Source organism: Lissotriton helveticus, chromosome 4_1 (assembly GCF_964261635.1).
Source record: "Lissotriton helveticus chromosome 4_1, aLisHel1.1, whole genome shotgun sequence".
NCBI classification, from domain to species: domain Eukaryota; kingdom Metazoa; phylum Chordata; class Amphibia; order Caudata; family Salamandridae; genus Lissotriton; species Lissotriton helveticus.
Genome location: NC_136063.1, coordinates 1659678765 through 1659692644, shown reverse-complemented (window position 1 = coordinate 1659692644; position 13880 = coordinate 1659678765). Strand labels below are relative to the sequence as shown.

Here is a 13880-nt window from a genome sequence, read left to right as displayed (position 1 = left end):
ACACACCACTTCCCGATATTTTCAACGAGCAGCCAAATCTGCGGTGCGATCCGAAAAACTGACGATAAGCTGCTTTGGCAGTAGGAATGTAACATCTGCCTTTTACTGGTGTAGAGTAGAACGACTACCTACAGTGTGAAAGGGAGCCCAGCCCAGAATCACATCCGAAGACCAACACATGTCAGAGCTACTGATCATGCACCTCCGACCCTCAAGAATGCCTCAAAACCCACCACCACCACACTCAGGACCTCCCCCCTGGACCACCCACCTGCTACCACCGAGGCAGCGCACAACAGGACAATGGACCTTCCCAAAATGGCATGGCCCCTCAGCCACACAATAGCTGAATTCTGGGAGAGGTGGGAACCAAGTATGTGTGATGGAGGCAAGGGGTGATGTGCTGAACAGACCTCACTATGCAGAGCACAAACCTCTCCATGTGTACATATACTGCTGGTGCTTGTAGTGATGTGGACAGTGTACGCAACCATGTTACCGCAGGCAGTGGGGAAGATCTCGGTCATGTACCTGTGTCGTCATCCCCTGTAATAAGCGGAAGCGCAGTGGGCTGGTCCAACGTATGCCACTCCAGCGTAGAAGTGTGAATGAACAGGCCGTGGCTCTGGGCGTGGTTCACTTGTGTGAAGGCCAAAGCGTCTGCCAGGGCGGCAGCCCTCACCCTGCCACGTGGCTGCCGCCATGAATGCAGGCCTCCTCGACACAGGCCCCCTGCAAACACACCGGCACAGCACCGCAGACTTATGTTTGTAAGACTACTGCCTTCGATCTACACTGCGGACAGCAGAGCTCACAATTCAGATGGGGTCGCAATTGCAGATGACGCTGTCCAGTAGGCAAGACACATTGCTCCCAGTGTGGCATGCCTGGACCACGCATCATCGCAGGCTGCGTACACGCTGAGCGCCAGAGGTACCACTAGCTCAGTGCACCACAAGTCAACGCCACTTGGCCTTATTAAGGCATAATTCATTAGAAAAAATACATTGTTGCCAGTGCGACCAGCCCGGAACACGCATCATCGCAGAGTGGGCACACGCGGAGTGCTTTAGGTGCCACTAACTGAGTGCACCATAAGTCATTGTCACGTACCCTTATTAAGGCAGAATTCATTAGGCAAAAGACATTGCTACCAGTGCGGCCCGGCCGGAGCACGCATCATTGCTGGCTGCGCACACGCTGAGTGCTTCAGCTGCCACTAACTCTGAGCACCACAAGTCAACGCCACGTGGACTTATAAAGGCAGAATTCATTAGGCAAAAGACATTGCTTCCAGTGCGGCCCGCCCGGACAACACATCATCGCAGGCTCCACACACGCTGGTTGCTTCAGGTGACACTTAGGGGGTCATTAGGATCGCGGACGGACTTGAGTCCGTCCGCGACCCCAGAGTAGGAGGGAACGTCCGCATGGGCTGTGGCGTTCCCTCTGTGCAGATTAGGATGTGACTGCCATGGTGGCGGTCACATCCTCTATCTTTAACATTGTGGCGGGTGCAGCTTCAAGCTGCACCCGCCGCAATGTTAAAAATGTATGCACCGCATTTGGGTGCACAAAGCAGCAGGCACCACGCGGTGCCTGCTGCTATGTTCACGCAAATGCAGGGGGGTACCATAGGCACCCCCCATGTGCATCCCCCACCCCCCCTTCACCCAGGGGGCCCGCAACGGGCCCCCGAAGTGAAGGTCCGTATGCTTTTCCACGGCGGAAAAGCCGCCGCGGAAAAGCATACATTTTACACCATCCTAATATGGCTGGCGGTGTCTGATAGACACCACCAGCCATGTTAGAGCTTTTCCGCCGCGGTTGTAAGCCAACCGGGGCGGAAAAGCGGCGGACTGAAACCAGGACCCACCAGCCATCCTAATCTGGCGGTGGGTCTTTGGTGGGTCCGCAGAGGATTTTCCGCATCCGCCGGTGGCTTCCGCCGGCCCGGAGGATACGGAAAATCCTCCATCATAAAGTGCCCCTAACTGTGTAGCTCAACTCCACGTGGCTGTGGGCCCTTGCTGACCACTGCAGTCATCAGGGCTCACATTTAAAATTTACTCTTGATTCATTAATTGCAGAGTCAAGTAGGCAATTAACTACAACATCCCTAAAATCTACATAATATCCTTTTCGTATCCTTGCTTCGAGAACTTGTTTTATATCATTAATAGCTTTAGTACAATGACCAAATTCATTTTGCAAGTGCAGAGGAACACTGAATGGCAGTCTACACTGCGGACAGCAGAGCTCACAATTTGAATTCAGTCTTTATTTATTATTGCAGACAGAATTGTACTCTATGTCCTCAGATTTTGTCAAGAGGAAGTCACAAAAAGCATTCCTTGAAGTCTGTGCGTAGTACTGCCTTCGATCTACACTGCGGAAAGCAGGGCTCACAATTCAGATTGAGTCGCGATTGCAGATAACGCAGTCCAGTAGGCAAGAGACATTGCATCATCACTGGCTTCACACATGCTGCGTGCCACACCTACGACTAATTCTATGCAGCTCAAGTCAAAGACACGTGGCTGTGGGACCTACCTGACCACTGCCTCCGGCCTACACTGCGGTCAGGTGGGCTCACAATTCAGATCGAATCACGATTTCAGATGACGCAGTCCAGTAGGCAAGAGACATTGCATCATCACTGGCTGCGCATACACTGACCGCCACACCTACCACTAACTCCATGCAGCTCAAGTCAACGCCACATGACTATGGGCCCTTCCTGACCGATGCCTCCGGCCTGAACTGTGCTCAGCAGGGCTCACAATTCAAATTCAGTCTTCATTCATTCATTTCAGAGTCCAGTAGGCAACTAACTATAACGTCCCTGAAACCTAAATATTTCGACAGAGTATTCCATAAATATTTCATCTTTTGTTCCATAAACCTACACTGCGGTCAGCAGAGCTCACTATTTAAATTGAGACATGATTTATTTATTGCAGATAGAATTGTACTCTATGTCCTCGAATTTTGTCAAGAGGAAGTGACTAAAAGCATTCCTTGATGTCTTTGCTGACTACTGCCTTCGATCTACACTGCGGATAGCAGGGCACACAAGTCACATCGAGTCGTGATTGCAGATGACGTAGTCCAGTAGGCAACAGACATTGCTCCCAGTGCGGCTCGCAAGCAACACACATCTTCGCTGGCTGCGCAGACGCTGAATGCTTCCGATACCCCTATCTCAGTGCAGCACAACTCATGGACCCTTTATGATACAATGTGATGTGTATAATTTCACATCTGCTGCCACTACCTCTGTGTACCACAAGTCATGGACCCTTTATGATTGAATCTTCATGTCTGATCCAATGATTACTGTTGTACTTGTTGCCAGCACCAACCATTCCTGGAGGGCTGGCTTACACTCACCCCACACGCATCCAGCACAGACGTCACTGTGCATTTGACCCTGGTAATAAAAAGGAGTCGAGCACACGTGCCCGTACCCAGTTCCACTATCTATCTGTGACCGTGTGTTCATTATGTATGCAAGATGCTGCCCCTGGGCCCTACCACATTACATTGTGCTGTAGACAACCTATGCAACCATGTTATTTATTTTTATTTATTTAGTTTAAGGTTTTATAGAGCGCGTAGTAACCCTAGAGCATCCCAGCGCTAGAACCAGAACTCAGGAGAGGTCAGAATCGAAGGGGGGGGATTTAAGGAAAGAGAAAGGTTTTCAAGGCCTTCCTGAATTGGAGAAGATTAGGTTCAGTTCTCAGTCTCCGAGGAAGGTTGTTCCAGTGTTTGGCCGTGTGGACCGAGAAGCGGCGTCCTCCGGACCGGGCCTTTTTGACTCTGGGAACAGTGATGAAGTTCTCTCCGCCTGAGCGGAGGACCCTACTCGCATTGTAAGGGATGATGAAATCCTTGAGGATGGGTGGGCCTTTGTCATGGAGGGTCTTATGGGCCAGACAGAGGGCCTTGAAAGCCACCCTTTCTCTGACTGGGAGCCAATGCAGGAGCTTCAAGGCTGGCTTTGCCGAGGATCTGGCGGGGGTGTCGGTAAGTAGGCGGGCCGCGGCGTTTTGGACTTTCTGCAGGGTATTGAGGGTGGCTTCGGGGGCACCCAGGTAGATTGCGTTGCAGTAGTCCAGCCTCGCCATAATGAGGCCCTGAATCAGGAGTTTCTTGGAGGTAGCGGGGAGCAGGGGGAAGACCTTTCTGCAGGCCCTAAGGAGTCCAAAGCAGATTCCTGCTGTTTTTTTGGCCTGTGATCTGAAGCTCAGGTCCTTTTCGAGCCATACGCCCAGGCTCTTGACCTCCTCCTTCGGTGTAGGGGGGTCACCTAGACAGACGGGCCAGATGTCAGGCGGCAGGGAGGGCTCTTTATGTCCGAGCAGCAGGATCTCGGTCTTGGACCCATTCAGTTTCAGTGCCGAGGAGTTCATCCAGTTATGAATTTCCGAGAGACAGCTGTGAAGGTCGGGTGGGGATTGGTGCGGGTGTGAGAGGGTTACCACCAGCTGGGTGTCGTCGGCGTAGTTGATAATCGAGATGCCGAACGGGTTGACCAGTTTCTCCAGCGGGGACATATACACGTTAAATAACGTAGGGCTAAGGGATGAGCCCTGCGGTACTCCACAACGGAGGGGGATTGCGGGGGAGTGGCTGTCATTCTCCCAGACTTGGAAGGAGCGTCCGTCTAGGAAAGATTTTAGCCACTTCAAGGCCGTGCCCCTTACTCCGATGTCTCCCAGTCGTTGGATTAGGGTGTGGTGGCTCACAGTGTCGAAGGCCGCACTGAGGTCCAGGAGGATCACTGCCACTGATCCTCCCGTGTCCAGAATGCTTCTGGCCTTCTCCACTGCTGCCAGGAGAGCTGTGTCAGTGCCCTGTCCTGGACGAAACCCTGTCTGGGAGGTCCCAAGTAGGTTGTTGCTCTCAAGGAATAGTGATAGTTTTTTATTCACTAGCTTCTCCGTGATCTTGCTATTTCCTGGGAGGAGGGAGATAGGTCTGTAGTTGGCTAGGTCCAGGGGGTCTAGAGAGGGTTTCTTTAAAAGGCCTTTGACCACTGCCGCCTTCCAGCTAGGAGGGACTAGACCCTGCGAGAGGGAGGAATTAATGAGGGACGTGAGGGGGGGGAGGATGGTGCTAGACACTTTTTTCAGAAAACGGAGGGGGGCGGGATCGCGAGGAGAGCCACTTTTAATTGTAGCCAATGTCGCGGCTACCTCTTCCGTAGACACTGGGCCAAAGGTGTCCAGAAAGGGTAGGTTGCCATCAGGGGAGTGAGGGCAGTAAATGGGAGATTTAGAAGGATCCCCGCCCAGGTTGTCAGCCGTGATTGGGGGTAGGTCCGCGAGAATTTTTTGGATTTTCTCGTCGAAGAAGGTGGAAAGTTTAATGCATTTGCTTTCCGCTGCTTTGGGGTCCAGAGGTTTTACTGGGGGGTCTGGGGCCTGGAGGAGTTCCTTAAGGACGGCAAAGTTTTCATGTGCCGAGCAGGAGGCGTTTTTAATTCTATCTTCGTAGAAGGCGCTTTTAGTATTGAGGAGTTCCGTTTTATAGGATTTTAAAGAGGCCCGAAATATATCTTTTTTGTCTGCCTTTTTATCTTTCCTCCATAAGCGTTCGTTCCTCTTACATTCCTTCCGTAGTAAGTTTAATTCGGGGGTGTACCAGGGGGAAGGGGTGACTCTCTTGGTACGTTTGAGGGTGCTGGATTTCGGGAGGATGTCGTCCAGAGATTGGGAGATCCATGTGTTAAATTTGGTGTCAGCAGTGATAGTGTCTTGAGAGGGGGGAGGGGTATCTTCACTTAGTTTAGCTGCCCATTCCTCTGGGACCAGTTTATGCCAGCGTCTAATAAGGGTTCTGAATTTAGGAGGTTGAGGTGGAGGGATGTTAATGTGCCATTCGAAGGGGACCAGGAAGTGGTCGGTCCAAGGGAGGGGGACGTGGGGGCGAGTGCTCAGATCTTGGATGTTAGTGAATATGGGATCGAGTAGCTGTCCTTTGTCGTGAGTCGCCTGTGCGTTTTTTAGGCCGAGGCCCATAGAGGAAAGATCTTGTAGGAGTTCTACAGCCTGTTTGTCGACCGGGTCCAGGAAGTGGATATTGAGGTCCCCCAGTAGGAGATAGTTGGAGGAAGTCGTGCAATCCATGGTGATGTGGTCAGTGAGTTTGCTAGGAAAATCGGTGAGTTGGCCAGGGGGGCGATATACAAGCATTCCCGACAGGGATGTTACTGGGGAGATTTGGATGGAGAAGTGGCAGCTTTCACAACCTTTGATGTTACCATCCGAGATTCTACAGGAGAACACGTCCTTAGATATTATGGCTAGGCCGCCTCCTCTACCAAATGGTCTATTCAATTAGCAGATTTGATAGCCCGGAGGGAGTGCTAGGACTATATCAGGGCCATTGTTGTGAGTAAGCCATGTTTCAGTGAGAAACAGAATGTCCATAGCGTGGTTTAGAATCAAGAGGTTAATTTCATGCGCATGTTTAGCGAGCGATCTGCAGTTGAGGAGGCCTAGTTGTAGTCCGCCTGGTGCCGAGTCTGTGCCAGGAGGGTTGCAGAAACTGCAGCCGGTAAAAGGATTGTCGCCCGAATAGGTGTAATTGCAGAGGGGGTGTTTTTGTGTGTTCAGGGCCAGGAGCCTGTCCCGGGTGTAGTTCGGGCATTTCGTGACAGAAATGGGCAGAGTAACTGGGCCCGGGTCCGGCTGGGCCCGGACGGGCCCAGACAGGCTTGCCTTTGGCGCGCCTTCGGCGCGCCCGCTGCGCCCGTCCGCTGCGCGTCCGAATGCTGCACATGATTTTATACCGACAGGGGGGGCGTGGCCAAAAGTAGTGGGCGTGGCCTGTAATCAGGCTCACTCGCTAATGGCGGTGAAGGAGACTTTTCTTCCCCGTGGCAGCGTTTAGGTCGGCTGCACGGGTGTTTTCAGAGTCTAGGTGAGTGCCCCTAACAGGTTAGTGGGAGGTGTACAAATTCTAAAATCAATTTACACACACTTTAAAAAAAACATAAAATTTTTCATACAATTTTTCAGCAGAGCTCCCGGCTGTGCCTCAGGAGTATAGGTTCTGAGAGAGACTGGGCGTCGGCGCTTTAAGTAGTCAAGGGGGCGTGGCCAAAAGTAGTGGGCGTGGCCTGTAATCAGGCTCACTCGCTAATGGCGGTGAAGGAGACTTTTCTTCCCCGTGGCAGCGTTTAGGTCGGCTGCACGGGTGTTTTCAGAGTCTAGGTGAGTGACCCTGACAGGTTAGTGGGAGGTGTACAAATTCTAAAATCAATTTACACACACTTTAAAAAAAACATAACATTTTTCATACAATTTTTCAGCAGAGCTCCCGGCTGTGCCTCAGGAGTATAGGTTCTGAGAGAGACTGGGCGTCGGCGCTTTAAGTAGTCAAGGGGGCGTGGCCAAAAGTAGTGGGCGTGGCCTGTAATCAGGCTCACTCGCTAATGGCGGTGAAGGAGACTTTTCTTCCCCGTGGCAGCGTTTAGGTCGGCTGCACGGGTGTTTTCAGAGTCTAGGTGAGTGCCCCTAACAGGTTAGTGGGAGGTGTACAAATTCTAAAATCAATTTACACACACTTTAAAAAAAAACAAAATTTTTCATACAATTTTTCAGCAGAGCTCCCGGCTGTGCCTCAGGAGTATAGCTCTGGCAGTGGGGAAAACTTTGGTTATGTAACTTTGTCTCGGTCATTGTACAAGTACATACGTAGAGGCTGGATTATTAGAGTACTGCAAGGCTAGTGTATAGTGAATTTATAAGTGCTTGGGTATTGGCGGAGGGATAGTAGAAGTACATATGCTGGCGCAGCCTAACCCCGAACACGAGCTTGGCTCTAATTGACTGCATTCTAGGTGCCAAAAACGGAAACTTGAACTTTGCATGGCCCTGTATTGCTACAGCTGCAACACTCCACTGAATGTGCAATAAACATTCATATCCACACAGATGTGTCATGTCGACCATCTTTCATGTGTGGAACTATGGCTGAATGTAGGGTCAGTATTCCCCGTACCTTCCATGTTGGCCATGTTGTGGGACTTCGCTCACAGAGTGACACATTGGCGCTTGCGACCCCGGTGACCGCAGCACTACTACAGGGACATCTGCATCAGTTGATTTCTCATACTGCCCAGGACGGAGCCACGTCCAGAGCTCCGGAGCCATTGTTCACAGCCTCATGCGGGACTGGCATACGCCAGGCCAGCACACTCCGCTTACTGGGAAGGACAACAACGCTATGTGGCCCAGGTTTTCATTGCAGTGATCTGCTGGTCACAGCCTAGTTGTCAGTAAGCCACAGACACTCCCTCACGGCTGGTATACACCCACACCACACACATCCAGCACAGGAGTCACAGGACACTTGACCCTGCCAATAAATAAGACTGGGCACACGTGCCATACGCCATTTCAGAGTTGCTCACACCGGATGCACTGCGGCAGGCACAGGCACACCGGCACAGGACGGCGACTTTCTGTCCACTGAGGTACGGGTACCGTTACTGCTGAGCGGTCTGGACAGCTCAGGTTTTGTGTGCCCTGCTGGACAGCAGTAGGCTGGTCATCAGATATTGCAGGCCTACTGCCACGTGGCGTTGCCTCGCTGGTCACAGAGTTAGTGGCACCGCAAGGGCTGAGAAGGTGTGCAGACTGTGATGAAAAGCCGGGTGCACTGGTATGTCCTCTGCCAACACCAAATGTGAGACCTGGTGGCCTGCGGAGCGGGCCTGCATGATAAGCAGGTTGCCCTGTCTGTGGGCCCAGGGCTTGGGCCTTGCAGCGCCACATGGTAGGCCCTCTTTCCTACAAGCTGATTGCGAAAGGTAAGCAGAGAGGTTTGTTTGCGCAGCGGCGGGCAGTCACCTCCGGGCAGTGGGAGTGGAAGGGGATGCAGCAACCTGGGTGCGCAGAGGCGGGCAGTCACCTCCGGGAAGTGGAAGTGGATGGGGTGCAGCAGCCTGAGTGCACAGCAGCGGGCAGACACCTCTGGGCAGTGAAAGTGGATGGGGTGCAGCAGCCTGGATGCACAAAGGCGGGACAGTGATTTAGGCATGCGCAGTTGTATGTACTCCGCCATTACTGATTCCATACTACGTTTCAGATGAGTAAGCTTGAGGGTTCCACTATGTCCTGGCACGTGGTTGGAGACACACCGGTGGTGGAAAGGTGAGCTGTGAGGGTTTTGTGCACAGTGTGGGCACTCACTGTCTCTCTCTATCTCCCCACACTCTTTCTCACTCTCTTCCCCTCTATCTCACTATCTCTTCCTCTCACACACTGTTTCTCTCTCTCTTCCTCTCTCTCACTCTTACTTTCTCTTTCTCTCTCTTCCTCACTCTTTCTATCTCTCTCTTCCTATGTTTCTCTCTTCCTCTCATCATTCTTTCTCTCTCTCTTCCTCTTTCTCACTCTTTCTATCTCTTTCTCACTCTTTCTCTCTCTCTCCTTTGATGGACGCATGACACAAAATCTTATCTTGCTTTTTGTCTAGCAGGCTGTGATTCACAGATTGACACCCAATCCCCCTGACACGGACCTCCCGCCACGAGGCGATGATTTCAGATCCACGGAGTTAGTGCCACCAGAGCTGAGGGCAACTACAGCCTGCGATGATGTGTGGCCATCCTAGCAATCAACACCCACTTTGAATTGTGAGCTCGGCTTGACCGCTTGTATGCAATGGCTGAGGAGGTTGCTTCAGCACGTGGTGGACCCTCTTTGACACACGCCAGTGGCGGAAAGAGAGCAGAGAGGCTTGTTTGCGCCGCGGCGGGCAGTCACCTCCGGGCAGTGAGAGTGGATGGGGTGCAGCAGCCTGAGTGCGCAGCGGCTGGCAGTCACCTCCGGGCAGTGGAAGTGGATGGGGTGCAGCAGCCTGGGTGCACAGCGGCGGGCAGACACCACTGGGCAGTGGGAGTGGCTGGGGTACAGCAGCCTGGGTGCGCAGAGGCGGGCAGACACCTTTGGGTGACGGGAGTCGATAGTGTGCAGCAGCCTGGGTGCGCAGGGGCGAAACAGAGAATTAGGCAAGTGAGATACAAGGAAGAGAGAGAGAAAGAGAGAAACAGTGTAAGAGAGCGGAAGAGAGAGAGAGAAAGTGAGACAGAGGCAGAGAGAGAGAAAGGAAGAATGAGAGAGAGAGGGGAAGAGACAGAGAAAGAGAGAAAGAATTAGGAGTGTGCAGTTGTATGTATTCTGCCATTACTGATTTTATACTATGTTTCAGATGACTAAACTTGAGGGCTGCACTATGTCCCGGCATGTGGTTGGAGACACACCGGTGGCAGAAAGGTGACCTGTGAGGATATTCCCCACAGTGTCAAAACACTCACTCTCCCTCTCCATCTCTTCCTTTCTGTCACTCACATTCTTTCTCTCTTTCTCTCTCTCTCACACTGTTTCTCGTTCTTCCTTGTATGCCACTCTTTCTCTCTCTTCCTCTCTCTCTCTCTCTTTCTCTGTCTTCCTCTCTCTCTCACACTTTCTTTCTCTCTCTCTCTCTCTCTCTCTCTCTCTCTCTCTTCCTCTTCCTCTTCCTCTCTCACTCTTTTTCTCTCTCTCTCTCTCTCCTTTGATGGACGCATGATGCACAATCTTATTTTGCTTTTTGTCTTGCAGGCTGTGATACACAAACGGTCAAGGGATGATACGCCGTGGCTGTACATAGTTTTATTTGTTGTTGTTTTGTTTAAATAAAATGTTTTATATATAAATCCATACATGACTGTGATTGTTATTTGTCCAACCTCACATGCATCTTCTTAATTATAATTGTGCGACATCAGCTAATTTGTTACGTTCGTTGCAGGTTGTAGCCCGACTTTACACCAGCTCAGAGCAGGTGTAAACTTCCTGCTACTTACTCACCTTAACACCGGTTTTGTACTTTCTTCGATGACCTTTCTGGTAGTTGAGAAACTTGCAAAGTGATGTGTTTGCTGCTTTTTGCATGGGAACGCCTACTCTACTTCTCATTAGCAATATTTGCCGGGGTCATCAGTGACAATGCTTTTTGAGGCCGCTATCCCAGGTAAACTGGTGATATCGACTGTTAGCTCCAGCTTGCGAATGGTACGTTAAAGTTATCACCATTTTGGTTGCGATAAAGTGCCTTTAACTCGGCGATGTGTCCTTGAGAATATACCCCTCAGTGTTTGAAAGACTTAAGACGTACTCGAGTGCCGCGCTGAAAGCCGTGCACCCATCACTTTCACACAAGGGGCCGCGCTGAAAACAGCAACTCCATTTTTTTTTAACAAACGTCACCTCAGGGACCCCATCCCGCTTAGCATGCCGACATGTTCATTATTTAAAAATAAAAAAACGAGAAGAGGGCCGCGTCGGCTCCCCTCCTGTGGCCAATTCCAGCCCGAGGACCCCATCCCCCGGGGCCTGGCCTCACCATTGGGGATTGTGAGGGAGCCCCAATGCCCCACGGTCCCGCCAGCTCCCAGTGTCCTGCGGGAGCCGGCATTGCTTTTCCACATGGGATTCTGCTGACATGCACCTCACCGTGTGGATAAGCAATCAGCTTTGGATTTTGGAAGCGAGAGCAGGTTTCCCTGCTCTTGCTTGGCTCCCGCCCTGTCACAGCAAACAGCAGTGTCCTGGGGGTGGGCCCCCAAGGACACTGCAGGAGCGAGTCCTGGGGGGTGGCGGGCCCCATGGCCATCACTTGCTCCTGGAGGGGCACCACGCGGCCCCCCTCCCAACATGAGTGAAGCCCCGGGGAGGTGGTGGTCCTTGGAGCTGCGGGGTCCCCAGCGGGCCCCCGCTATTATTTTTTACGAAATGCCCCCGGGACCTGGCCCACCCGGGGGCCTCATTAAAATAAAACGCTGGAACCCGCGCTTCATTGTTTTTAAACAATTTTGTCAGAATTTGCGACCCTATCGCTTATTGCGCCAAAATTAAAAAATAATAATAATAATCTTTTTTGGGCCCTTCTGGGACCCATTGAGCAGGTTTAGGGGGCCAGGGTGTTTTTACTCTGCCCCCTTCTCTTGTTTTATATCTTTGATTCTCTGTTTTCTGGTGACTCGCTTCTACCGAGTCACAAGGTGGCTGCCAACACTTCCTGGTTTGCAGTGTTAGCAGCCAATCACAGTGAAGCTCGTGCTCGTGGGTTACGCTCCTCCCACATATCAAAACTTTTATTTTTTTAATTTCTCAGCAGCTACTGAACGGATTTACACCATTTAAAAAAAGGTCGCTTTCTCATCCAAGCACTATCTTTTTGCCAAATGTGGGGTAATTCTGTTCAGTAGTTTCGGCTGTAGCCTTGCCTAAAGTTTTCTATGGGAAATTGATTTTTTGACCCTTATTTTTTGAATTTCTCAAAAACTACTGAACGGATTTACACCATTTGAAAAAAAGGCCGCTTTCTGAACCAAGCTCTACCTTTTTGCCGAATTTGGAGTAATTCCGCTCAGCAGTTTGGGCTGTAGCCCATCTCAAAATTTCCTATGGAAATTAACATGGGGAAACGCGGTTTGGGACCCCCGGCTTGACGAATCACCCCCAAACTTTCAGGATAGGAGCTGACCTGGAAAGACTTTTTTTTGGGGGTGGGGGAGGGGGAGAATTTCGCGAAGATCCGTCAAATGACGCCAAAGTTATTAGAAAATCAAAAAATGCTTTTCCTATGGAAACTAGGTTCCAACTATAACTACCTACTGGCAACCGCCAGTAGGTAATATAGTCGTATATACAGATACTACAATGTAAGAAACTATAATTTATTTGAGACCTATTTTATGTGAATGAAAAATTATGCATAGTTTGACAGCTTTGCTTTACAATATTTCTTAATACACAGAAATAAGGTAAGTAGACATATAAGTTATATATATATATTAGCTGTAACCCGGTTGATAACATTAACAAGCATTCAAACAATGTGCAATTCATATTATTGGCTTAATACCAGTTATGCTCAACAGAGACTAACATTGCAATAAAGGATTACAATATTTACAGGGATTAATGAATCCACTAAAAATATGCTGGTTACCATTGGAACTATAAATAAGATGTTTTCTGCATGGGAGATTTTCCTTTCACAGCACCAAATATTTTCTGATGTGCAATACAGATTCTTTTGCTTCCAGAAAAGCGACTTGTCCAGAATGGCACAAACTACAATGAAAGTTAATAAAGGCCCATTTAATCACTCAAATCTAACAACCAACAGGCACCACTAAAAAGTATTATTGTGGTGGTGCAATAAAATTCCAATGCTTGCGACCTTTGAATACTAGACTGTAGGAGGGTCTGTGGTATCCTAGAACTGAAAGTGAGGTAAATAGTGCCCAATGAAACCTACACATTCAATAAGAAAAGTGACAACGTGCAGTATTTTGGCTGAGTTCGCATTGGAAAACATACTACACAATACACATTTCAAAACACATCATGAAACAGTTAGTCATAACTATATATAGTATGTAAAACACTATTAAAAGGGGCTTAGATAATTTCTAGTGTGGGGGAATAACAGGAATTACAGTTTCGAGAGAGTAACATTCGGAAATTGATATTTTCACAACAATTTTCCCAAGTTTTACTGCAGTATTTTCACACAGAGATTCTGATTGCTTTCAGTTTGAAAACGAATACCTTTTGATGGGCCTAGGAATTCAATGTACTCTTCCAATGGAATTTAGGGAACACAGGTAAAATGCATCCATGTGGAAAAATTATTTGCTGAAATGGTTGCTACAATGTTAACATACTTCACAAACTGCTTATTTAGTCAATTTGTAAAACATCACCTACCCTTAAAAATAACCATTGCACAAATGCAGAATGCCTGAGCTAAATGTAGCTAACATATAGTATTGGCTAGTCATAAAAAAAATCTGACAGCTGAGAAAG

The 13880-nt window shown here is 49.8% G+C and overlaps 1 protein-coding gene across 1 annotated transcript in view; it reads right to left on the bottom strand.

Annotated features, from left to right (window-relative positions):
- Positions 1-13880, bottom strand: part of FBXL2 (F-box and leucine rich repeat protein 2) — a 477680-nt gene that overhangs the window by 55857 nt on the left and 407943 nt on the right. The gene's annotated exons all lie outside the window — the stretch shown is intronic.